Below are 23,758 nucleotides of genomic sequence, written 5' to 3'. Positions count from 1 at the left end.
TGCTTTCTGTGGATGCCGGCACCCCAGTACAGTCAGCTGCAGCTGCGGCTGACTGTTGGGGGCGAGTCATTGGCCCCAATGGAGAGGGTGTGCAACTTAGGTGTTCTCCTGGATGGTCGGCTGTCTTTTGAAGACCACTTGACGGCCGTCTCCAGGAGAGCTTTTTACCAGGTTCGCCTGGTGCGCCAGTTGCGCCCCTTTCTAGACCGGGATGCCCTATGCACGGTCACTCACGCTCTTGTCACTTCTCGCTTGGATTACTGCAATGCTGTCTACATGGGGCTCCCCTTGAAGAGCACCCGGAGGCTCCAGTTGGTTCAGAATGCGGCTGCGCGGGTAGTAGAGGGAGCCGCTCATGGCTCCCATGTAACACCACTCCTGCGCAGGCTGCACTGGCTTCCTGTGGTCTTTCGGGTGCACTTCAAGAAGTTGGTCACTACCTTTAAAGTGCTCCATGGCTTAGGGCCGGGTTATCTATGGGACCGCCTACTGCTACCGATTGCCTCCCACCGACCCGTCCGCTCTCACAGAGAGGGACTCCTCAGGGTGCCATCCGCCAAGCAATGTCGGCTGGCGACCCCCAGGGGAAGGGCCTTCTCTGTGGGGGCTCCCACCCTCTGGGATGAACTTCCCCCTGGATTTCGTCAGCTGCCTGACCTTCAGACCTTAATAATAATAATAATTGTATACCGCCCTTCTCCCGAAGGACTCAGGGCGGTTCACAGCCAAGTAAAATCGACAATAAATAGATACAATACAATAAAATCAATGATAAAAAACTTATTAAATTTGGCCCATAATTAAAATAAAACCATAAAACCCCAATTAAAATACAAATAATAAAATTTATGCCAGTCCAGCGCGGAAGAATAGATACGTCTTCAGCTCGCGGCGAAAGGTCCGGAGATCAGGGAGTTGACGAAGTCCTGGGGGAAGTTCGTTCCAGAGGGAAGGAGCCCCCACAGAGAAGGCCCTCCCCCTGGGGGCCGCCAGCCGACATTGTTTGGCAGATGGCACCCTAAGGAGACCCTCTCTGTGGGAGCGCACGGGTTGGTGGGAGGCAAATGGTGGCAGAAGGCGATCCCGTAAATACCCCGGTCCTAAGCCATGGAGCGCTTTAAAGGTGGTAACCAGCACCTTGAAGTGCACCCGGAAGACCACAGGCAGCCAGTGCAGCCTGCGCAGGATAGGATAGGACCTTCCGCCGCGAGTTGAAGACCTATCTATTTATTCGCGCAGGACTGGCATAGAAATTTTTAGTAGCTTTTAATATTTAGATCTAAATTTTATGGGGTTTTATGGTTTTAAATGGATTTTAATCTGGCCTTATATCTAATAGGTTTTTTAATTATTGTTTTATTGTGTACTTTCTACTGTTTTTTATTTGGCTGTGAACCGCCCTGAGTCCTTCAGGAGAAGGGCGGTATAAAAATCTAATAAATAATAATAAAAAAAATGGTATTCAGCCAGTTCGGGACGGTGCAGGCCGGTTCGTCCGAACTGGTAGCAGAAATTGTGGGCCCGCCCAATCCTCCATGGCTCTATTGCATCATATTTAGGCACATTTTTGAGGCAGATGTACGCACGAACCAGGTGCACGCGTCCACGAAGCAAGCATGGGCGTGCGGGGCGAACCGGTAGTAACATAACGTGAAACCCGCCGTTGCTTCTGTGGGTTTCTGTGCCCACCGTTTGTTTATTTTTATTTTTTAAAAAAGCTCCACTTTTTTTGGAGAAGCAGCGGTTATCTCCTCTGCTTGAATGTCAGCAGCGATCGTTTCGAGCCTTCTGAAATACCCTCTCTGTGTCTTCCGCTACCAGCAGCAGGAGAGCTTCGGGCGCAAGAGTTGTCTCGGCTGCTGCTCGCCCTCTTCCCCGTGCCCGTCTCCGCGTCAGATCGCTGTTCCTTTTCTCTCGTTGGCACCCTCAGGGCACAGACGTTGTGAGCAATGCCAGGCCTTTCATCCCCGACGAGAGAAAACTCGGTGGCGTGCGCTTCCCTTTATACGTTGGATTTTTTGAACACGAAAGAAGCCCCCCTCTTCCCCGCCCCTCCCTCCTCCAGGCGTCCTTGATTGCGGTGGAAGAGTTGGGGGGGAGATGAAAGCCGCCCCCTCCCTCCTCCTCCTCCTCCTCCTCTGCTCTCAGGGGGGGCCACCAAGGTGACTCCACTCTGCAGAAAAAAGCCATTTTAAGAGACTTCGGGCTACCACAACAGTGAGTTCTGCCTCTCCCCTCCACCTCCCGTTCAAGTTGTCCTTAAAAGCGGATGCCATCGGCTGGGAGATGATATCTAGAGGCGTGCCATCTCCATACCATACCGCTACACACTGGCCACAAAAATCAGAACACCAAATACAGGCTGGACGGATACGATCTCGTAGATGACCCTCATGTCTCTGTAGATAGTTCTACAGAGGAACGATTGAGTCTGTCATCTGCACCTCTAGAACTGTCTGGTTTGGTTCTGCAACCCAACAAGAAAGACAGAGACTTCAGAGGATCATTAGAACTGCAGAAAAAACCATGGCTACCAACCTGCCTTCCATCGAGGACTTGTATACTGCAGGAGTCAAAAAGAGGGCTGGGAAAATATCTACAGACCCCTCACATCCTGGACATAAACTGTTTCAACTCCTACCCTCAAAACGATGCTACAGAGCACTGCACACCAGAACAACTAGACACAAGAACAGTTTTTTCTCCAATGCCATCACTCTGCTAAACAAATAATTCCCTCAACACTGTCAAACTATTCACTAAATCTGCACTACTATTCTATACTATACTATTCTATACTATCTCTTCTCATCTTCTCATCGTTCCCGTCACCCATCTCCTTCCACTTATGACGGCATGACTGTAACTTTGTTGCTTGTATCCTTACGATTAATATTGATATTGATTGTTTCCTGATTGCTTATTTGTACCCTATGACTATCATTAAGTGTTGTACCTGATGATTCTTGATGAACGTATCTTTCTTTTATGTACACTGAGACCATATGCATCAAGACAAATTCCTTGTGTGTCCAATCACACTTGGCCAATAAAACATTCTATTCTATTCATCCTGTCAAAGGCCTAGGAGTACTCCTCTCGAACGATCTAAGCCCCAGAGCTCAATGTAACAGCATTGCCAGAAAGACATTAAAGAGTTGTTAACCTAATTTTGCAAAGCTTCTTCTCCGGTAACATTGAATTGCAAACTAGGGCATACAAAACCTTTGCCAGACCGATTCTCGAATACAGCTCGCCTGCCTGGAACCCACTTCGTATATCGGACATTAATACAATTGAGCGAGTCCAGAGGTATTTCACGAGAAATCCAGTGTTGGACCATTCACAACTTCTGGAGGCAAGTTGTTCCACTGCTTCATTGTTCTCACTGTCAGGAAATTTCTCCTTAGTTCTAAGTTGCTTCTCTCCTTGATTAGTTTCCACCCGTTGCTTCTTGTCCTGCCTTCAGGTGCTTTGGAGAATAGCTTGACTCCCTCTTCTTTGTGGCAACCCCTGAGATATTGGAACACTGCTATCATGTCTCCCCTAGTCCTTCTTTTCATTAAACTAGACACACCCAGTTCCTGCAACCGTTCCTCATATGTTTTAGCCTCCAGTCCCCTAATCCTCTTTGTTGCTCTTCTCTGCACTCTTTGTAGAGTCTCAATATGTTTATTTACATCATGGCAACCAAAACTGAATGCAATATTCCAAGTGTGGCCTTACCAAGGCCTTATAAAGTGGTATTAACACTTCACGTGATCTTGATTCTATCCCTCTGTGTATCCAGCCTAGAACTGTGTTGGCTTTTTTGGCAGCTGTTGCACACTGCTGGCTCATATTTAAATGCTTGTCCACAAGGGGGAGGAAGGAGGAAGAAGAAGAAAAAAGGAGGAAGAAGAAAGGGGGAGGAGGAGGAGGAGGAAGAAGAAGAAGAAAGAAGAAGGAGGAGGAAGAAGAAGAGGAAGAGGAAGAGGAGGAGGAGGAAGAGAAAAAGAAGAGGAGGAGGAGGAGGAGGAAGAAGAAGAAGAAGAAGAAGAAGGAGGAGGAGGAAGAGGAGGAGGAGGAAGAGAAAAGAAGAAGAGGAGGAGGAAGAAGAAGAAGAAGAAGGAGGAGGAGGAGGAAGAGGAGAAGGAGGAAGAGGAGGAGGAGGAAGAGAAGAAGAAGAGGAGGAGGAAGAAGAAGAAGAAGAAGAAGGAGGAGGAGGAGGAAGAGGAGAAGGAGGAAGAGGAGGAGGAGGAAGAGAAAAGAAGAAGAGGAGGAGGAAGAAGAAGAAAGAAGGAGGAGGAGGAGGAGGAAGAGGAAGAGGAGGAGAAGGAGGAAGAGGAGGAGAAGAAAGTGAAGAAGAAGAAGAGGAAGAGGAAGAAGAAAGAAGGAGGAGGAGGAAGAGGAGGAGGAGGAGGAGGAAGAGAAGAAGAAGAAGAGGAGCAGTAGAAGGAGGAGTGTCACACCACATCAAGTGGTAAAATGCCACTGGAAATTAACCTAATCAGAGGGTGGAACTGAATGAAGGCATTTTTGCTTTTCTCAGATCCAAATATATACCCAAAAGCCGCATTTCATCTGCCAGGATCCCTTGGCAACAAGGTTAAGTTGCTGCTTCCTTTTAAGACGGCCGGTTATTAAATTTTCGAGAGAGACGTGGCCCCATCAGACACAAGAAGAGGCTCCTTGAAGGCAGCAGGCTAGTTATCAGACCATGTTTTGATACCCGGAGCCTTGGAAATAAATATAATAAAAATAAATAAATAAATTTCACCCTAAATCTCCCCCTTTCTTCATCCAGAGACGAATATAAATTGAACAACAACAACAGCAACAACAAAATAAAGGCGCACAACTACAAGCTATTTTGTCCCAAGCTTCTTTGGCAATTATCTTTTTACAGCTATATTTTTCATCCCCGGATATGGCTGGCAAGACTGACTTATTGTAATTCAGCGTCCTGCTCTCTGGCAGAGAAGAAAATAAAACTATTTATTATTTATTTGTGGATCGTAATGGAACAGCCGTCCACCTTACACAAAGAATGACTCGAAAGCTTGGCGTGATCCATAAATGGCGTCATGAATTATCGGGCCCTTGGACAGAGCGCCGAGTCTCTGTTGTGGTCCACCAGTAGCCTGCAGAGCTGGCAGTGGAGTCGGACAGCGAGGAGGCTGAGGAAGAGCATGGGCCAGTCCTGGAGGCTGGGGAAGGCCCGGATGAGAGCTCTGCGTCGGAGGCTGAGGTGGGGCCAGGGCCATCTGGGAGTGATGTATGGACTCCACAGCCTCCAGAGGCTGATAGTAGTGAGGCAGAGGAACAGGAGGACCCTGTTCCTAATGCACACATGAGAAGAGCTAAAGCAAAGAGGATGACTTGGGAGTAGGGCCAAGAGATGATTGGCCCCTCCCATAAGGCTTAAAAGACCAGCAACAGCATTTGGACTTTGCCGGAAAACAACGCTGATAGCTTTGTCTTGTTGCACTTGTTTCGTATCGGTGTCTTCTGAAAGAAAGGCCTTTGGCAGTTTGCCTAATTGGACCAAGGTTGGTAATAGGACTGAGAAATTTGTGTTGGGAGGAATTTGCTTTAATTTAGTTGGACTACGCTGAGAATGAAGCAATTCTCAGCCGTTTGACTAAAGTTTGTTTGTTTTTACATTGACTGAGTTTCCTACTACCTACTGGGGCCTGGGTCACAATAGTCTCTTCAAGGGCCGTGGCAGGGCCTGGAAATGCCACCCATTTTACGCGTGGGGCTTTGCTCAGGATTTCGGACGTCAGAAGCGTCTGCCAGCGGGCTTTGTCTTCCTGTGGCAGCGTGCCTCGTGGCTTTCCTTCCCCAGGCGTGGGCAGGCTGGCATCTGATGCTGCACGGGGCACCCCCGTTTGCCCCTCTGACGGTTTAATGTGGCCATTGGAGCACCGTCGGACGAGGCGGGTGAGCGAGTGGTTTGTGACGCCCAAGGGGAAAGCTTTAATTATAGGAACAATGTTTCTCGATCAATCCTCTGGAAGCCCTTAATACGGGGAGAGATTGATAGGGAGCGCGAGCCTCATGATGGATCCCCGTGTGAGAAACAGCACCCGCTCCCTCCTGATTTGAGAATAATCAAGCTTTGCAGGGGGGAAGTCCATCTTCATTTCGCTCTGGACTTGACTTGAACCACTTATCAAATACTCCCTGACCGGACATCACTTGGGAACTTGGCATGGGGTCTTCTGCTCTCTTCCTGCTGCCCAGGTGTGCTGCCATGGGCCATGGAGGCTCTACCTAGGGTTGCCACACAGACAGCAGCGTCCAGCTGTTTCGTCTTCGCCACAAAGTCTGCGGGACTTGCAAGGGGTTTAATTCAAAGATCAGGCTGTGTAAAAAAAACAACAAAGAGAATTTGGGGGTGTCCAACCTATCATGGAAGCCCTATAGCAGTGATGTCGTGTCCCCCTCCCCCTCCGACGACCGGGTCTGGGAAGTCTGTATCAAGCATGGCCACAAAGCCTCTGCAACTTTACCAAATTCCTTTCAGATTTCTCAGGGCAGGCAGGAATCCAAGATGTGACTTCAGCAAACCAGATGAGACTTTGCTTGACTCAAGGAATGCCAAAAAGCAGATCCTTTATATAGGCCATGGCTCCATGACTCAGAACTTATCCAGGCCTGCCCCTCCCTTCCTTCTGCTGACGTCACCTCTCAGATCTCCGGAAGCGGGGATCCGTCCACCGTGAATTCCCTTTCTCGGGATCTGCTGCCGGCAATTCTAGCACGTGGCTGGCTTCGTGCTCACACGCTGTAGGAGTGAGGTTTGTTTGTTCATTCCTGACATTCTGTCCGGGCATGGTGCCAGGGCTGGGGGCTGGAGGCATGCCAGGCCGTTTCTTTTCATTATCCGACTCTGAATCTGATAGCAGGCCTGGCAGGAGGAGGGAGGGGCCTGGCTGAGGAGAGGAGGGAGGACAAGGCACAAGTGATGGCGAACCTTTTCGGCACCGAAAAAGTCACATGGAAATGTCGTGCTTGCGCTTGTCGGGGCCACACTTCCGGAAAAGCCAAATTTCCGGGTTCTAATGCGCATGTGCGCCCGAAGATCAGCAAAAGGTCTTCAAAGAAAAAAAAAACCAGAAAGTCCAGTTTCCTCTTGAAAGGAAAGCACCTTTGGGACAACCGTGACCTGGAGGACTTGAGAATCTCTGTAGATTCTCTGTAGATTTAGCCAGAGGGAGTCAAATCGAGGCAGCCTCCGGGACGATGCTACGGCTTCCGAAATAGCCGCGGCTGAACGATTTGTATCTGTCTGGCTCTCCTACCCCACACCTTCCTTCTCTCCTCCTTGACAATTCCAAGATTGATCCTCCTTTCCTAGGGGGTGTTGACTCCCCACCCATTGGGCCTTAATTAAAAATGATGGATGTCTCTTCCAAGGGTTGGAAGCTCCTTGGCTAACTTTCCGCGTTCTGCCCGGCCATTACTGGCTGGATGAAACAGAGAAATGAGAGCATGGCGTATTCCTAGGTCCATCCAACTTTGCATCGGAGGAAACCTGGTGGACGGTACCAGAGGTTGGTTTCACTGATTCATCAAAAATGCGCATTTGCGCCTTCTGCGCATGCATGCAGCCTTCTGCATATGCTTGCAGCCTTCCATGCATGCACTTTGCTCACGTGTGTGGCTTGCACTCATGCGCACGACTTAGAAAACTAAACAGGGCTGGCACTGATGGTTCGTTTGAACCAGCTGAATACCATCACTGGACGGTACCAGCTTCGATCCGGCTGTGTTTCGTCCCTACGGCTCTCTTTCTCAAGTTTCCTTCTCTGCATTGGTACACCAGAGACCATGTGCCACATTGGAGGAAGCGCTTTTGAGGGATTCTGCCTTAAACTGAGCCCTTTCCTGCTTCTTGTAGTACAGGGAGAGACCCCCTTCCCTTCCCTTCTCTCCCCTCACCACCCTCCCCTTGCCCTCTTGGCCTGCTACCCAGTGACCATGTGGCACGTAATTATGCCTGTGCGCTCCTGCTCCAACTGGCCCTGAGGAGGGGGTGCCTCGGTTTCCAGGTGGAGGGGAGGTCAGGGCTGTGTGTGTGTGTGGGGGGGAATGAATGGCCTCAAGAGGAGCAGCCAGGCATCCCTAGTCTCTTTGACTGTGAGCATGGGACCCTGACTGGCTCTTTGCTCTGCCTTCTTTTCCTCCTGCCAAGGTTTGAAGGCTTCCCTTGGGCATTATTGTGTGAGGGAGGCTCCCTTCGTTCTGTGACACCCCCCTTCCCCGCTCTGAAGCCTGCCAGTTGTCAGTTAAAAAGAGGTAGTGGTGGTGGTGGGTCTAGGTTGGGTACATTTTGGTCCCCAAACCTTTGATAGACTCCAGCCCACCGGACTTGACTTATGGGCTCCACAGTTTTGTACTGTTCTGTCCTCCTTCACCTCCATCCGAGTGATGGCTTAATTAGCCGGCACTATCAGCTCTGGCAGTAAAATAGCGAGCATCTGCCAAGTGTCTCTGTTATCTCCCTCGATGCCTATGAGTCACCCAGGAACAAACTTCAGCTCTTAGTTAATCAGTTGATTTGCCTGCTACGAAGAGGCACAGCAGCTCTCGCTGCTTTTATATACTGTGGGGTGTGGCTCCATGACTCAGCACTTCCTAGGCCTGCCCCACACCTGCTTCTGTTGTTCCCTCCTCTCCTGCCTACGAAACCTAGGGTCCAACCAATCCTGATTGCCATCAGCTGGGTCTGGAGGTGTGGCCTGGGGGGGAAAGAGTCGGGACAGAGGCCTCGTTATCTCCTCCACCTGGCCTGTTTCTGGCTCCTGGAGCTGAGCCAGGGAAGCCGGTGCTCCCGAGGTAAGTCCTGATGGCCTTTCCCCCTCACTTTCCAAGTCACTTTCTGGCAGGAGGCCTGGCTCGGGGGGCGCAGACACAACATGTAGGTCCAAAGGTGACTGGTTCCCCACTGTGCCCTTCTGAAAGCCTCCATTTAAGTGCAGCAAATAGGACAGAAAAATTGAGGTAGGAAGGGGCCACAGAAGGGCCCGGCTCCTGCTCCTCAACTTAGCCTGATTAGATGGCTCAGTGGCTAAGACACTGAACTTGTCGATCAGAAAGGTCGGCAGTTCGACGGTTCGAATCCCTAGTACAGGTCTCCTGCGTCAGCAGGGGGTTGGATTAGATGACCTCCAAGGCCCCTTCCAACTCGGTTATTGTTACCGTTAGAGTTGGGTGATTGGCAGGGACCACAAAGGCCATCTGGTCCACCTCCACCCCAAATTGTATGCAAGGGAAGCCCAGCAATTTGAAATCTACGTCGTGCAAGCCTTCTGGATCGCGCAAAAAATTTTTTTTTAATGCTTTAGCTTGTTTGCTTCTCTGAATCTTTCTATCGCTGAAATGAGTAATTCCCCCCTCCACAAATTTGGCTGACAGCTCGAGACCTGCCTCTTTATGGCTGGGCTATAAATTTTTAGCGATACCCTCTCGTACAGATCGTGATAACTTTGCCACCGCTGCCATTATTTCAAATTTTGCTCTTAATTTGATTATGCGGGGTGGGGGTGGGGGAGAACGATTAAGTGCTTAAGAAGGGATTAATTAAGGGGCCTGCTCTTTGCAGGCGAGCAAAGAGGGCGATACGCCTTGCCTGTCTTTGAGGGTGAGGAGTCTCCAGGGCTTTGGGAAGGTCCCCGCTTTCAAGAAAACCATCACCCCAGCTGTTTCGCTACTGGTTAAAGGCCAGGGGCCATTACCCAAGTAACTTGTTAGCAAAGAGTGAAATGCCATTGTTTTTTAAAAAATCTTGTTCACCACAAAAAACAGGCTGAAAAAAGCCTCAAAAATGGGCCAAAAAAAAGCCCCAAAAATGGTCTGAAAAAAGCCTCCAAAACGGGCTGAAAAAAGCCTTGAAAATGGGCCAAAAATAGCCCCAAAAATGGGCTGAAAAAAGCCTTAAAAATGGGCTGAAAAAAGCCTTGAAAATGGGCTGAAAAAAGCTGCCAAAATGGGCTGAAAAAGGCTCCAAAACAGGACGAAAAAAGCCACAGAAATGGGCCGAAAAAAGGCCTGAAAATAGGCCGAAAAAGGGCCTGAAATGGGCCAAAAAAGCCTTCAAAACAGGATGAAAAAAGCCTTGAAAATGGGCTGAAAATAGCCCTGAAAATGGGCTGAAAAAATTCTTGAAAACGGGCCAAAAAAAGCCCTGAAAATGGGCTGAAAAAAGCCTCCAAAACAGCCGAAAAAACCTTGAAAACAGGCCGAAAATAGCCCCAAAACAGGCCAAAAAAAGCCTTGAAAATGGGCCGAAAAAAGCCTTGAAAACGGGCCGAAAAAAAGCCCTGAAAATGGGCTGAAAAAAGCCTCCAAAACAGCCGAAAAAAAGCCTTGAAAACAGGCCGAAAATAGCCTCCAAAACAGGCCAAAAAAAGCCTTGAAAACTGCCGAGAAAAGACCCAAAAACGGGGCATGCGGAGGCCAAAAAAAAAAAAAATGGCTGGTGGGTGGGGGTGGGGGGCTTCGGCAATATTTGGTCTATAAGACGCACAGAAATTTTCACCCGCTTTTGGGAGACAAAAAAGTGCGTCTTATCATCCGAAAAGTACGGTGTCTAATTTGGCTAATTAGGATACCATCCTGGGAATATTTGTGTGTATGTGTGTGTGTGTGTGTAGAATCTCATTTTCTCAACACGCTCGTCTGGATCCGGACAGTGCTATTTTTGGCTGCATCCGAAATCCGGACACCCCTTTCGTCCGTTCTTGAGATCGGACGTCAAGTTTCTCTTTGTCTGAGATGTCAGCTGATCAGTTCTCGGCTAGGGATGTTGGGTGGTGTAGTCCAAAACATGGGGAAAGCTGGCTAGACATAGGCTAAGTAGTCCAAAAATATTGGGAGGATCCGTGGCTGGGTTTCCCCATACAGAAGAGATGTAACATGTAACAGTAACATAACAGGGACCTTGGAGGTCATCTAGTCCAGGGGTCTCCAACCTTGGTCCCTTTAAGACTTGTGGACTTCAACTCCCAGAGTTCCTCAGCCAGCTTTGCTGGCTGAGGGACTCTGGGAATTGAAGTCCACAAATCTTAAAGGGACCAAGGTTGGAGACCCCTGATCTAGTCCAAACCTCTGCTCACGCAGGAGACCCTATACTAGGGATTCGAACTGCCGAACTGCCGACCTTTCTGATCAACGAGCTCAGCATCTTAGCCACTGAGCTACCTAGCCAGGCCTGGATGCAGGTGGGACTTCATAAAGCCCCCCCCTCCCCTAAGATTATTGCTTACGGAAAGACCGAGGGGCCAAAAATTACCTTGATTTGAGGACTGGCTTTTTAAGCCTGCCCAGCCGATGGATTCTCATCAGGCAGAAAAAAACCAAGGGTAGACCTCATTGTGCCAACAATGGGGATAAAATCGGCTTTTAGGTGACCTTTTTCTTTCCTTATCTCTTTCTGCCAAATTGGGCGGAAAGTCTGCCCTTTGAATGCCAAGGAGGCTGCCATAGAGGTTTTGGCGCGGACGTGTAACCCAACTATTGAGGACTTAAAAGGGTTTAAAAGTGGAATTTTAAGCCCAGAGTGCCAGGCTCTAGATCTGGAGTTTTCTGCCCTTAAGATCTCTCTGGCTTCTTCTCTTCCCTGGGGAAGACATGTTTAACAAAAAAAGTCATATTTTACTGGTGTTTATTTTCCTGTTCCTGTTCCTGTTCCTTTCCTTTCCTTTCCTTTCCTTTCCTTTCCTTTCCTTTCCTTTCCTTTCCTTTCCTTTCCCTTCCCTTCCCTTCCCTTCACTTCTTTCCTTTCCTTTCTATTTTATTTATTTTATTTGTCACAACATTATATATAAGCATAAGCATGAAATAACTATACGATATATAAGCATATATATAAGTATGAGTATGTAATAACTATATTAATTAGATATAACAAAAGGAAACAATAGGACAGGAACGGTAGGGACTCTTGTGCTCTTATGCACGCCCCTTACAGACCTCTTAGGAATGGGGTGAGGTCAATAGTAGACAGTCTTTGGTTGAAGCTTTGGGGATTTTGGGAAGAGACCACAGAGTCTGATAGTGCATTCCAGATATTAACAACTCTGTTTCTTTCTTTCTTTTTTTCTTTCTTTCTGTTTTCCTTTCCTTTCCTTTCCTTTCCTTTCCTTTCCTTTCCTTTCCTTTCCTTTCCTTTCCTTTCCTTTCCTTTCCTGCCCTGTCCTGTGCTGCCTCCTCCTCCCTCCCTCCTCTTCTTCCTTTTGCTCCTCTTCTTTCCTCCTCCTCCTCCTCCTCCTCCTCCTCCTCCTCCTCCTCCTCCTCCTCCTCCTCCTCCTCCTCCTCCTCCTCCTCCTCCTCCTCCTCCTCCTCTTCCCTTCCCTTCCCTCTCTCTTTACCTCATTCTTATCCTTATCTTCATCCTTCTCCTTTTTCTATTTTAATCTTATTTTCCTTTCCTCTGATTCTGAATAGTCCCCGATGAACGGCGTCGCAGAAGCCCCGTTTCATTCCCCACCGTCCAGTCAGAACTGAAGAAGCTTCTTGGATGAGAAGCGAAACATCTTCAAATTAAAAAACAAACAAACAAACAAACACTTGCCTCCTGAAAAAAAGCACCTTTGGGGCAACCCTGACTTGGAGGGCTGAGAATCTCCATGGACTTTTAGCTACGCCCTTTGGGATGGATGTCCTTCGAATGGTTGCGGGAGTAGGAACGGATTTCCAGAAGAAGAAGAAAATGGCAGACTGCAGGAACCATTTGCGTTTGGCAGGCAAGGCAGACTCCTCCCCATCAGCCTGCGCCTGTGGCTCAACGGGGAAGGGACCCAGGGCAGAAAGGATCCTGCAGCCAAGAAGGCTCCACACCCATTGGCACCACTCAGGTGATGCTGAGCACATGGATAAACCTCCAAGCGACCTCAACAACTCTCTAAAAGGATGCAAATGACCAGCTTCTCTGCAAGGAGTATCAATCCTTCCATTTTCCGCTGGAGAAGCTTCTTGGATGAGAAGCGAAACGTCTTCAAAGAAAAAGTCCAGTTGCCTCCTGAAAAAGCACCTTTGGGGCAACCATGATCTGGAGGATTGAGAATCTGTACAGACTTTTTAGTTATACAATTTGGGATGAACACCCAAATTGTGAATGGTGTGGAATGGATTCCCAGAGGGAAAAATTGCAGACTGCAGGAGCCAAGAGCCCCACTTAGGTGACCCCGAGGACACAGATAAACCTCCAAGTGCTTCAAGGACCCTCTAAAGTTAAAGGTAAAGGTTCCCCTCGCACATCTGTGCTAGTCGTTCCCGACTCTAGGGGGCAGTGCTCATCTCCGTTTCAAAGCCGAAGAGCCAGCGCTGTCCGAAGACGTCTCTGCGGTCATGTGGCCGGCATGACTCAACGCGCCAAAGGCGCACGGAACGCTGTTACCTTCCAACCAAAGGTGGTCCCTATTTTTCCACTTGCATTTTTTACCTGCTTTCGAACTGCTAGGTTGGCAGAAGCTGGGACAAGTGACGGGAGCTCACCCCGTGACACGGCGCTTAAGGATTTGAACCGCTGAACTGCCGACCTTTTGATCGTCTTACCCACTGAGCCATCGCGTCCCTTAAGGACCTTCTTAAAGGGTGCCAATGACCAGCTGTCTGCAAGGAGTATAAATCCTTCCCTTCCCCACCATCCAGTCAGAGCCGAAGAAGCTTCTTGGATGAGAAGCGAAACCTCTTCAAAGAAAAAAAAAGGAAGTCCAGTTGCCTCCTGAAAAAAAAACAAAAAAAACTTTGGGATAGAAGACTTGTTGTATCTGTTGGAAGGAATTTTCCTACATTTAGAAGATCTCTGAGGGACTTTTCGTGGACAACCATCTACACACACCAGGTAGGAGAGAATTAGCAATTGGGGTTCCTTCCCCAGCGTTTTGTAACACGGTATTTAAATTAACAATGAAAGAAGCCATCCAAACTATTCCTTCTAAGATGGGTATCAGCAACCCGTGGCTCCAGAGCCGCATGCGGCTCTTTTGTCCTCCTGCTGTGGCTCCCTATTGGCTGAACCCACCACTGGCTGGCCCCGCCCGTTGCCCTCCCCTTCCAGTCACTCCTCGCCTGGCGTGAGAGAGAGGAGAGAGACAGAGACACACACACAGAGCGATACCTGTTTCCCACAGAAAACAGAGTAGGCGTGGGAGCCACAAAACCTGGGTAGACGTGGCTGGGTGTGTGTGTGTGTGTCATGTGACTGGCTGGGAGGGAGTGACATCGAGTTGGCCACACCCACCCGGGTTTTGTGGCTCTGGGTGTTTTCTTTTCTGCGGGAAATGGGTCCCAATGGCTCTTTGAGTGTTTTAAGGTTGCAAACCCCTGTAATCTAAAGATTCGTTTCAAGGGATTGCTTTATGGACTTGTAAATTATGCCTCTCCACCTCCTCTGTCGGAATTGAATTTCAGTTATTCAATTCCGCTCAGCGGCCTTCTGGGGCCTCCAGCTACGCGTATTTCTGCACCAAGAAAGACTTCCTCGATCCTGCCTCCGTTTGGCGCTGTGCTATGTAGAAGCAGCGTGGCGGTTGGATGGTGGGGGTAGTGGTGGAGGGAGATGCTGGAGAGGAGAAATAGCCAGAAATTATTAGTCTAATTACGCTTCCCGTATGCAGTTGACCTCAGCTGGTATGGCAGCCCGTCGATCAAAGCCGCAATCGCCCTAACATTATTGGAGTTTTAATAAGAGTTAATTGGCGAGAGCCACTCCAAGCTGGAGCCTCAGCATGGGGCTTTGGAGTTCCATTGGATGGATGGGGAGAGAGGAGGCTACAGTAATATTGATGTTATTATGGGTAGTTAGCTTCCCAGAAGCGTTTTCAGGACTTCGGCGGCCACGAGTAAAATCCACCTTGCTATACTCCTTTGGCTTTCATTCCTTCTGCAAAGCGAGAAAATTAACACAGTTTATTTCAGCATCTGCTCATCCCTTCTCTCATTCTCCTTTCGCCTTAAAAAGCGATCCTTGCAGGAATCCGAAATGAGGGGAGAGATTCTGCTGGTAATTGGCAGGTGATTGGGATTAGAGCTCCCATCATCCTCAGAAAACTGAGTGGGTTGGTTATTCCATACAGAGAGATGCTGCTATTGATGGACTTTTCTTGGATGTGAATTTTTAGGGGAAGTGTTGTGTCTGCGCCCCCCGAGGCGGGGCCCCTGCCAGAAAGTGACTCAGAAAGTGAGGGGGAAGGGCCATCAGGACTTACCTCGGGAGCACCGGCTTCCCTGGCTCAGCTCCAGGAGCCGGAGACAGGCCAGGTGGAGGAGATAACGAGGCCTCTGTCCCCTGACTCTTCCCCCCCCGCCACGCCTCCAGACCCAGCTGATGGCAATCAGGCCTGGCTGGACCCTAGGTTTCATAGGCAGGAGAGGCGAGAGCAATAGAAGCAAGGGTGGGGCAGGCCTAGGAAGTGCTGAGTCATGGAGCCACACCCCACAGGATATAAAAGCAGCAAGGGCTGCTATACCCCTTCGTGGCAAGCAAATCAACTGCTTAACTAGAGCTGAAGTACTGTTTGTTCCTGGGTGACTCATCAGCATCAAGAGAGATAACAGAGACACTTGGCAGATGCTCGCTAGTTTGCTGCCAGAAGCTGATAGTTGCCGGCTAATTAAATCATTGCACGGACTGAGGCGAGGGGGACAGAACAGGAAGGGTGGAGAAGTACTTTCAGCAATTATGGGGAGCTTGGGGGAGGGTCTTCCCCATTTTACTGAAATATAGATACTGTGTTTCCCCCTAAAATAAGACTGGGTCTTATATTAATTTTTGCTCCAAAAGATGCATTAGGGCTTATTTTCCAGTTAGGTCTTATTTTCGGGGAAATACGGTACTAAGCTGATGATCTTAACTGGGGCTTATTTTTGGGGTAGGGCTTATATTGCAAGCATCCTGAAAAATCATGCCAGGCCTTATTTTCCGGTTGGGTCTTATTTTCGAGGCAAGAGGGTAGTCCTCGACTTACAACCACAGTTAAGTAAGGTGGCTGTGAAATGAATCCCATTTCACAGCCGCATTCAACGTGTAGTCCTCAATGGAACTGCATCTACATGGAGGGAAGTATGCAGTGGAGTACCCCAAGGCTCTGTTTTAGGCCCAGTACCCTTCAACATCTTCCTCAATGACTTGGATGAGGGGATAGATGGGGAACTCATCAAATTTGCAGATGACACCAAGCTGGTAGGAACAGCCAGCACTCCAGAAGATAGGCTCAAGATACAGAAGGATCTTGACAGACTTGAATGTTGGGCGCTCTCTAACAAAATGAAATTCAACTGTGAAAAAAGTAAGGTTCTACATTTAGTCAAGAAAAACAAAATGCACAGATACCGTATATGTGGTACCTTGCAGTAGTAACTGTGAGAAGGATCTCAGAGTCCTAGTGGACAACCATTTGGATATGAGCCAGCAGTATGCAGCAGCTGCCAAAAAAGCCAACACAGTTCTGAGCTGCATAAACAGAGGGATAGAATCAAGATCTCGTGAAGTGTTAGTGCCACTTTATAAGGCCTTGGTAAGGCCACACTTGGAATATTGCATTCAGTTTTGGTCGCCACGATGTAAAAAAGATGTGGAGACTCTAGAAAGAGTGCAGAGAAGAGCAACAAAGAGGATTAGGGGACTGGAGGCTAAAACATATGAAGAATGATTGCAGGAACTGGGTATGTCTAGTTTAATGAAAAGAAGGACTAGGGGAGACATGATAGCAGTTTTCCAATATCTCAGGGGCTGCCCCAAAGACGAGGGAGTCAAGCTATTCTCCAAAGCAATGGGTGGAAACTAATCAAGGAGAGAAGCAACTTAGAACTAAGGAGAAATTTCCTGACAATTAGAACAATTAATAAGTGGAACGACTTGTCTGCAGAAGTTGTGAATGCTCCAACACTGAAAAATTTTAAGATGTTGGATAAACATTTGTCTGAAGTGGTGTAGGGTTTCCTGCCCGGGCAGGGGTTGGACTAGAAGACCTCCAAGGTCCCTTCCAACTCTGTTAGTCTTCTAAGCATTCAATTGTATGAGCTTTTTGACATATGTGCTGTTAAGCAAATCACAGGGTGGTTAAGTCAGTCTGGTTTCCCCTACTGACTTCGCTCATCAGGCACCAGCTGGAAAGATTGAAATGACAATCTCGTGATTCCAGGATGTTGCAACCTTCATAAATTTGAACTTGCAATGAGTTTAATTGCAGGTCAAATCAGGGTTGCAGGTGAAGTATTTTTAATACCGTGTTTCCCCGAAAATCAGATCGGGTCTTATATTAATTTTTGTTCCAAAAGAACAAAATGGATTATTTTCCAGTTACGTCTTATTTTTGGGGAAAATACAGTACTAAGCTTATGGTCTTAACTGGGGCTTATTTTCGGGGTAGGGCTTATATTACAAGCATCCTGAAAAAATCATGCTAGGGCTTATTTTCCAGTTGGGTCTTATTTTTAGGGAGTCGGGTAGCACCACTCATGTTTCTTAAATGCAAAATTTTTAGGGAAAGGTGTTGGAGAGGGAGATTACCAGCCAAAAACACTCAAATTTGGGGTGGAAGATAGATATTTTTTCTCCGGGGTTATCAAAAACCTACATTGACTTTTTCCTTAATTCATTTCTAAGCTGAACTAGGCGATATATATTTTTTTAAAAAGAGTAGCAGCTTCTTAAACACAGAACAGGGATCTCGAAAGGTGGCCACTTTCACACCAAGCCAGCGGGGGAGTTCTGGGAGTTGAAGTCCACAGGTCTTAAAGTCGACAAATTTGGAGAGGCCTTGGTGGGTTCAGTTAGACACACATTTCTTTTTTACTTGCTTTGTAGTTTTTCCACATAAAAGACACACGATCTCTCTCACACGCATATCTTTTGGCATAAATCACGCTGTTTCCCTAGACAGTTTAGATCCTTTATCTTTCCTCTTAATGAGATTAATTATATTAGAGATTTGTGCCTGCTCGGTGGCATTTTGTAACTTCTGGCCAAAGAACGGGAGCCTTTATTTAATTATTTTAAAATCTTCCTCCTTCTTTGAGTTTAGCTTTGGAGTGGAGGGGATTATGAGGCTTTGCCCACAGGTAGGGAGGGGTGTCTAGCTGATGGAGCCTCCTTATCCACAGGCAGTGTATCTTATTGCAGTTTAGCAGAACATAAAGCTGTGATTTTCTTTTCTGTGCCGTATATGCAGTGGTGATGAGGGACGCGGTGGCTCAGGGGCTAGGACGTTGAGCTTGTCGATCGAAAGGTCGGCAGCTCGGCGGTTCGAATCTCTAGTGCTGCCGTGTAACGGGGTGAGCTCCCGTTTCTTGTCCCAGCCTCTGCCAACCTAGCAGTTTCGAAAGGACGTAAAAAATGCAAGTAGAAAAAATAGGGACCACCTTTGGTGGGAAGGCAACGGTAACATAATGCCTGTTATGCAACCGCAATAAATGCACTATTTAAAATTACAGGTAGTTCTCAACTTACAGACAATTGTTTAGCAACAGTTGGAAGTTACAACAGCCCTGGAAAAAGAGACTTCACGCCGTTTTTCACACTTACGACTGTTGCAGAATCCCCATGGTCAAGTGATTAAAATCCAGAGGCTGGGCAACTGACTCACATTTATGACGGTTGCAGCCTCCCAGGCTCACGTTTACGACCTGATGAGCAAAGTCAATGGGGAAAGCCAGGTTCACTTTAACAACCGTGTTGCTAACTGAGCAGCTGCAGTGATTCGCTTAGCAGCCTTGGCAAGAAAGATCGTCGAACGAGGCCAAATCCACTGACAGAAATTACAGTTATTTGGGGCTCAATTGTACGGTAGTCATAAATAGAGGATTAGAATAGAATTTAGAATAGAATAGAATTTTTATTGGCCAAGTGTGATTGGACACACAAGGAATTTGTCTTGGTGCAGATGCTCTCAGTGTACATAAAAGAAAAGATACGTTCATCAAGGTACAACATTTACAACACAATTGATGATCAATATATCAATATAAATCATAAGGATTGCCAGCAACAAGTTACAGTCATACAGTCATAAGTGGAAAGAGATTGTGATGGGAACGATGAGAAGATTAATAGTAGTGCAGATTCAGTAAATAGTCTGACAGTGTTGAGGGAATTATTTGTTTAGCAGAGTGATGGCCTTCGGGAAAAAACTGTTCTTGTGTCTAGTTGTTCTGGTGTGCAGTGCTCTATAGCGTCGTTTTGAGGGTAGGAGTTGAAACAGTTTATGTCCAGGATGCGAGGGATCTGCAAATATTTTCACGGCCCTCTTCTTGATTCATGCAGTATACAGGTCCTCCATGGAAGGCAGGTTGGTAGCAATTATTTTTTCTGCAGTTCTAATGATCCTCTGAAGTCTGTGTTTTTCTTGTTGGGTTGCAGAACCGAACCAGACAGTTAGAGAGGTGCAAATGATTACCCGTATTCCTTCGGATTGGGGAGGGGTCCCCCTACGTGGCGTCTTGAATTCACTTTTTTTCGTTGTTGTTTCCTCCCCCTCCCATTCCTGCAAATGTTCTTCGTTGCTTTCCACGGACTTTAACTTTTCTAAAGATGAAACTGTCAGCTGTTTTCTACGATGATGATGATTGTGGCACTTTTTACAAGAAATGTTTAATTTGTAAAGCCACCCGGGGAATATCTACCCTGTTTTCCCCAAAATAAGACGCAACCGGAAAATAAGCCCTAGCATGATTTTTCAGGATGCTCGTAATATAAGCCCTACCCCAAAAATAAGGCCCAGTTAAGATTGTCAACCAGATGGATACATTTAATACTGTATTTCCTCCCCAAAATAAGACCTAACCAGAAAATAAGGCCCAGTTAAGATTGTCAACCAGATGGATACATTTAATACCGTATTTCCTCCCCAAAATAAGACCTAACCAGAAAATAAGCCCTAATGCGTCTTTTGGAGCAAAAATTAATATAAGACCCGGTCTTATTTTCGGGGAAAGACGGTATATTTTTTGCAAGGAGTTGTGGGGGCTTAATGATACCAAATCCATCTAAAGCGGTTGTCACCTGTGTAGTATTGCAGATGGAGCGTTGCATCCACCTTCCCCCTGCCTGCGCCCCCCCCCATTTTTTTTCTGTTGAGACCTGGGCAGAAACTCACATTTCCCTCCCCCCCCACAATCACCTGTAAAGAAAAGTCCACTGTGGTCGAAGGATCGCAACTCAGCACAGCATCCGAGCTTTAATTTTGATTCCTGAATGCAGCGCTCGGGATGTTTTATTCATCGTGTCTAAGTTTGGCTCTAACAAATTTCCGTCTATATATAACACCGTTAATCACTCGTTGACTCCTCAAGGGGGCTTGGATCCCTGATTAGCCATGCCGAAAGGTGTGTATGTGTGTGTGTATTGTGTGTGTGTGTCTTTAAAAACCTCTTTGGAAGCTGCATGCTTTAGAATCTTTAAAAGAGAAGAGAGCTGGAAGGGACTACGGAGGTCTTCTAATCCATCCCCCTGCTCAAGCAGGAGAACCTGTACCCGTGATGACGAACCTATGCCACGCGTGGTACACGCGCGGCCTTGCCTGTTTGTCTTCTGGGTTTCTGGTGCGCATGCATGCACGACAATCGGCTGTTCTTAGTGCGCACGGCAGTGCTGAAAACTGCCATGCACATACACACCAGCCAGCCGATTGTCAGGCTCACGTGACAACTTATTTCAACGGTGAAAAAAGTAAGGTTCTACATTTAGGCCAAAAAAACCCAAAATGCACAGGTACCGTATATGTGGTACCTTGCTCAATAGTACTACCTGTGAGAGGGATCTTGGAATCCTAGTGGACAACCATTTAGATATGAGCCAGCCGTGTGCAGCAGCTGCCAAAAAAGCCAACACAGTTCTGGGCTGCATAAACAGAGGGATAGAATCGCGTGAAGTTTTAATACCACTTTATAATGCCTTGGTAAGGCCACACTTGGAATATTGCATTCAGTTATGGTCGCCACGATGTAAAAAAGATGCTGAGACTCTAGAAAGAGTGCAGAGAAGAGCAACAAAGATGATGAGGGGACTGGAGGCTAAAACATATGAAGAACGGTTGCAGGAACCGAGTGTCGTGTCCCACTCCTCCGCTGACGGCCGGGTCAGGGAAATCCGAATCAGGCTTGCCTCTGCAGCTCTGCCCAAAGTCCTAGCAAAGTCCTCAGAGCAGGCAGGAGACCAGTAAGTGACTTCAGCAAGATAAGTTTGACTTTTGCCTGACTCAGAGACTGCCAGAAAGTAGCTCCTTTATATAGGCCATGGGGTGTGGCTCCATGACTCAGCACTCATTAAGGCCTGCCCCTCCCTTCCCTCTGTTGCCTCCGCCTCTCCAATCTTCTGATGCGAGGGTCACTCCAATCAGCTGTTCTTGGGAGTAAACCCTCCTCAGGCTCACCTGCTGTGGATGAGGGGGAGGGGTCTAGCTGCTCCGTTTGCCTGGGCATGGAGTCAGGGCTGGGGCAGGGAGATGCTCCTTCTTCTGCAGTTTGTGGGGGCATGGAGCCAGGACTTGGGCCAGAAGGCATACATTCCTCAGTGTTGGGGAGCAGGTAAGAAGGCCCTGGCTGCTCTGAGGGCGGGCAAGACACAACACCGAGTGTGTCTAGTTTCATAAAAAGAAGGACTAGGGGAGACATGATAGCAGTGTTCCAATCTCTCAGGGGCTGCCCCAAAGAAGAGGGAGTCAAGCTATTCTCCAAAGCACCTGAGGGTAGGACGAGAAGCAATGGGTGGAAACTAATCAAGGAGAGAAGCAACTTTAGAACTAAGGAGAGGGGACTTCCTGGTTGGCTCCGTTGGCAATGGAGGTGATCTTTCTGGTCACCAACCTCTGGATCATGTTGGACTGCTAAGACAGCGACAATCAGCTGTCCAGCAGTTCGGAAACCCCCCTCTTCGGGAGAAGAAGCGGTGGTGAGCAAAAAGAAGCAGAGGTAGAGCTTCCCTAGAGCTCCTGGAAGATACCAGGGGGCTCGAAGGGTTAAGCCCCCTCAGAACTTCAAAGTGCTCCAGATCTGAGGCTTTTTTCCTGCTCCGGCAGACCTAATTGCCGCGACCAACTTCCGGGACCAATTTTAACTTAAAGAAGATAATACCGGTCTGAACAGAAACAGGAGAGCTCTAATTATAAAAGCAAGTAATCAATCAATTCCCTGTTATTTTTTTTTAAGTTTTGGATTTGACTTCAAAGTGAAAATGGCGATCGTTCTTTAATGAGCTACGAGTTGAAAACGAAAGTGTTACAATTCTCTGTTTGCTGTTTATTGCTGAAGGCCAGCTGGAAATTTTTTAAACATTGTAATGAGAAGGAGAAGAGATCGAGATATTGAGACTGATTTAAAAAAAGACTTAAAAGATTTATACGTAATATTAGCCGGGACCAATTTTAACTTAAAGAAGATAATACCGGACTGAACAGAAACAGGAGAGCCTAATTATAAAAGCAAGTAATCAATCAATTCCCTGTTATTTTTTTTTTTTAAGTTTTGGATTTGACTTCAAAGTGAAAATGGCGATCGTTCTTTAATGAGCTACGCAGTTGAAAACGAAAGTGTTACAATTCTCTGTCTGCTGTTTATTGCTGAAGGCCAGCTGGAAATTTTTTTTAAACATTGTAATGAGAAGGGAGAAGAGATACTGAGACTGGGGGAAAAAAAGACTTAAAAGGTTTATACGTAATATTAAGTTAAAGAGAAATTTTAAGAGATGGCAGCAAAACAATTAAAGTCAACTGCTACAAAAACCCCAGGAACATTAACACCGGGAGTCTCTCCAGCACATACAGCAGATACAAAATCACTAAATTTGGAAGCACTTCAGGATAACCTGAAAGAATTTATGAAAGAATCTCTTAACGATGGTATGAATTGGCAAACTTCCCAGATAGAGGATAAGTTTAAATTAATTACAGAAGAAATGTCAGAGATGAAAAAACAGATGTTAGAAATTCAAACTGGAAATAAAGAAGTTAAAGAAGGTTTGGTGTCAGCAGTACAGGGTCTGGCATCAAATGTGATTTTATTAGCAGGAAGTAGAAGAAATAAAGAAAGTTAATTTAAAATTGGAAAATGAGATTGAGGCAGTTCAAAGTAAAATGGATAAAGTTGATGATGAAATTGTTTTGGTACAATATAGAGCAATGGAACTTGCTTTACGAATCCGTGGACTAAAGAATGTAAAATGAGAATTTGAAGCAAATTTTTCGGAGGCCTTTGCAGAGATTTTGGCAGTTCGGCCAGTAGATGTGGCATTTTATATTGATAAAATTTATCGTGTGAATTCCTGGATAGCAAGACAAAGATATCTTCCCAGAGACATTGTTATTTATTTTACTACTAGAACAGTGAGAAATGAGATTTTACAAGCTTTTATTAAAGGAGACAAGATTCAAGCAGCCGCCAAGATATTTTAATACTAAAGGAAATTCCCCAAAATGTTGAGAGGTAGGAAGGAGTTTGCTTTTTGGTGAACGAACTTAAAAACGTCAGATTGAGTATAGATGGGACATCCCAATTGGTATAATAGTTTACTATGAAGGAAAGCACATCGTCTTAATACAGTCAGTAAAGCACAAGAGTTTTATGCTTATGTGCTTAAGGCTGAAGTCCACCATCTCCGGATGGTAGGAGAAAGGAAGGTGAAATTAAAGAAAAAGAAGTGATAGTAATGGAAGAAGACCGTTTACAAGCGTTGGATGTGTCTAAGATGGGATCAGAGATTCCAAAAGAGCCAAGGATGACAAGAGCAGCTGTCAAACGCAAGGAACAAGAAGAAAAGGCTCAACAGGCTCAA

Source organism: Ahaetulla prasina, chromosome 18 (genome assembly GCF_028640845.1).
Source record: "Ahaetulla prasina isolate Xishuangbanna chromosome 18, ASM2864084v1, whole genome shotgun sequence".
NCBI lineage: Eukaryota > Metazoa > Chordata > Lepidosauria > Squamata > Colubridae > Ahaetulla > Ahaetulla prasina.
The sequence above is the reverse complement of the archived record's forward strand: the minus strand, read 5'-3'. Positions refer to the sequence as shown.